This window comes from Cynoglossus semilaevis, unplaced genomic scaffold (genome assembly GCF_000523025.1).
Source record: "Cynoglossus semilaevis isolate Cse_v1.0 unplaced genomic scaffold, Cse_v1.0 scaffold419, whole genome shotgun sequence".
Lineage (NCBI taxonomy): Eukaryota > Metazoa > Chordata > Actinopteri > Pleuronectiformes > Cynoglossidae > Cynoglossus > Cynoglossus semilaevis.
In genome coordinates this window covers 2,556-5,568 of record NW_007585113.1, presented here as the reverse complement: position 1 = coordinate 5,568, position 3,013 = coordinate 2,556, and positions in this window count along the sequence as shown.

The window sequence follows — 3,013 nt, the reverse complement described above, 5'->3', positions numbered from 1 at the left end:
TAGTGATGGGAAGACCGACTCTTTTTATTGATTCGAATCTTTGACTCTCGAACAGTAAAATGAACGAGTCGTGAACGAATCTTGAACTAATCATTTCATTCGTTTTACAGCAGGTGGCGCTTTAGCCCTATTGTGGGCGTTGTAAAGAATGCTGCGATACTCCGACACTAAATGCTGAAGGCAACATGGTTTGCTTCGGCTGACAAAGTCTACAAAGTACACAAAATGCCATAAGTAATTAAAACCATGTGAAAAGCTAAGAAATAAAAACACAGCACAATGTGAAGATGAATGAGAGCAAAAGAGACCCGAGCTCTCTTTTACGTGACAGATGAAACGAATCTGCGAGAACGAGGCGAAAGTTTAGTTCACAGAGAATGATCCGTTCATAGTGATTAGTTCACAGCAAAAGATTCGTTCACGGCGAAAGATTAGTTCACAGTGAATGATTAGTTCATAGAGAGTGATTCGTTTGCAATGATAGATCAGTTCACAGTGAAAGATTAGTTTGCAGAGTAATTAGATCGTAGTGAAAGATTAGTTCACAGTGAAAGATTAGTTCGCAGAGAGTGATTTGTTCGCAGTGAGTGATTTGTGAGAGATTCGTGAGTTCAATATGAATAAATATTTAATATGACTCGGTAGTCACGCCTCATATGAAAGATTCGTTCATTTTGAACGAATCACTCGCCAACGACACATCACTACACCGACGCTCTGCGTCTCCTTTCTGCGGTTACAGAGCGCGTGATGTCCGAGAAAAACCAGCAACACGGTCAGAATCGTGGTGCAAAATATGATGGCGATGAAAACCCCCTTGGAGACCCCCGAGGGCTGCCTGGTGGGCTCAGGCTCGGGTGGAACGACGACTTCAGTTGTAGGTACGATTTCTTCATCCGTTTCTTCGCACTTGTACTCGTCCACCATCTTGTATCCTCGTTTACAGGAGCACACGTAGCCGCCGTAGGTGTTCTCACACATGTGGTCACAGTAAAGGTCGAACTCACACTCATCTATGTCGATGCACACCGTACTGTCTCCTCTCTCCTCGGAAATGTTACTGCGCTGTAACATTACTCCTTTAGCCCTCACAGAGAGGAGGAGCCGGTCCGCCGTGCAGAAAGACATTTTCTAAATAAAATCACTGGATGAATGATCGCATACATGGATGGATGAGTGTTAGGAAGGAGTGTATGGATGGATAGACGAATTAATGTTTAGGAATTAAAGTTGGATTTGTTCAACAAAACATGTTCAGTACAATTTTAAAAGCACTTCATATTGTTAAAATGTTTGCCTTTGTGAAGAAGAAAAGTTGTACCAGTTGTGGTCTGTTGAGGTACAACCAATCAAAACCTCTGTTCGGGTACCTGTCTCTGCTTTTCTACTCTTCTACATTTTTAAACTTAAAAAAAAAAGTAACGCAATAGTTACTTGCCCTGCTAACTAGTTGCTTACTGCTAGTGGAGTAACCACTGTTTTACCAACTCAGTTACTTGTTGGGCGAAGTAACTAATAACTATAACTAATTACTTTTTCAAAGTAAAACCACTTTGAAAAAGTAATTAGTTAGTGATCCCCAATTACCATTGGGGATTAATCCCCAATGGTAATTGTCCTCTTCTTGCTGTAACACAAGACCTTTAAACACTCCTTCTTGACTTTTTCAATTTAAATAAGTTTGATTAATTTTATTGTTATGTATTTATTATTTTTTTTAGTAGTATTTATTTATTATTTTGTAATAAATCCAAAATGATGAATACTGATGAAAATACGAATTTTTCCGAACAATAATAAAAAAGAAATCTAAAGTAATTCTTCTATTCTAATTTCACCCTCTGACGAACATGACATGCGAAATTAGAATTTATCCAAATAATACCCAAAACAATTTCTAAAAAAAATTCTCAAAATACTCTAATTTGATGAGAAACCTACAGAGAAGATGATTGATTTTGAGGTGATTTTGATGTCCTTGTTCCGAAAATGTTCATGCTGGTGTTTATCATTCTCGTGGGTTACGTAGAACCTTGGTAAACATCGGATTAACAGATTGAAGTTTGCTTTGGTCGTAACCTTTATGTACAAGCAGAGATTTTATCAGTCTAAGCAATGGCGTGAGAATTTTCTTTTTCTTCAAAATGTTATTGAGAATCAAAGAGAATGATTTGAATCAGTTTCCTGTTGTGTCACTGACCAGATGAGGAGGAAGAAAAACAAAAAACCCCAAATGTAAGATAAAAACTGCTGCTTCTACTGAAGCTGTTATCAACCTGTTCACCTCTGCTGAGGTCCAGATCAACGCCTGGTTTAAAAAAGAGTCAACTTGTTGTTTTGGGCTTTCACAAGAAGCAGACTTCTGAGTGGTCAGGCATGCCTTGTTATCATTATTTCTACTTTAAGACCAATATTTATGTTGTGCCCATTTGTATCTGTTTAGTTTGTTTGTTGAATTAATTCTGGGTTAATTTGAATCTAGTTTCGATTAAGTCACAGGTTGTTAATTCAGATTATGCAGTTTGACTGTATTTATCGTGTCACCTTTTTAAGACTTTAAGAGGAAAGATAAAAATCCGTAAAAGAGGAAACAAAGAGATTAAATGAAATGATATATTAACAGTGGTATGAAAAAGTTTGGGCACCCCTGATCATATTCAACATTTTCCTTTATGGATCATTGGTTGTTCGGAACAGCAATTTCAATTAACTATATCATACAGCAAACAAACACAGTGATATTTAAGAAGTGAAATGAAGTTTATAGGATTTACAGAAAGTGTGCAATAATTACTTAAACAAAAGTAGGCAGGTGCATAAATTTGGGCACCCCAACAGAAAAATTACATCAATATTTAGTAGATCCTCCTTTTGCAGAAATAACAGCCTCTAAACGCTTCCAATGAGGGTCTGGATTCTGGTTGAAGGTACTTTTGACCATTCTTCTGTACAAAACATCTCCAGTTCAGTCAGGTTTGATGGTTTCCGAGCATGGACAGCCCGCTTTAAAACA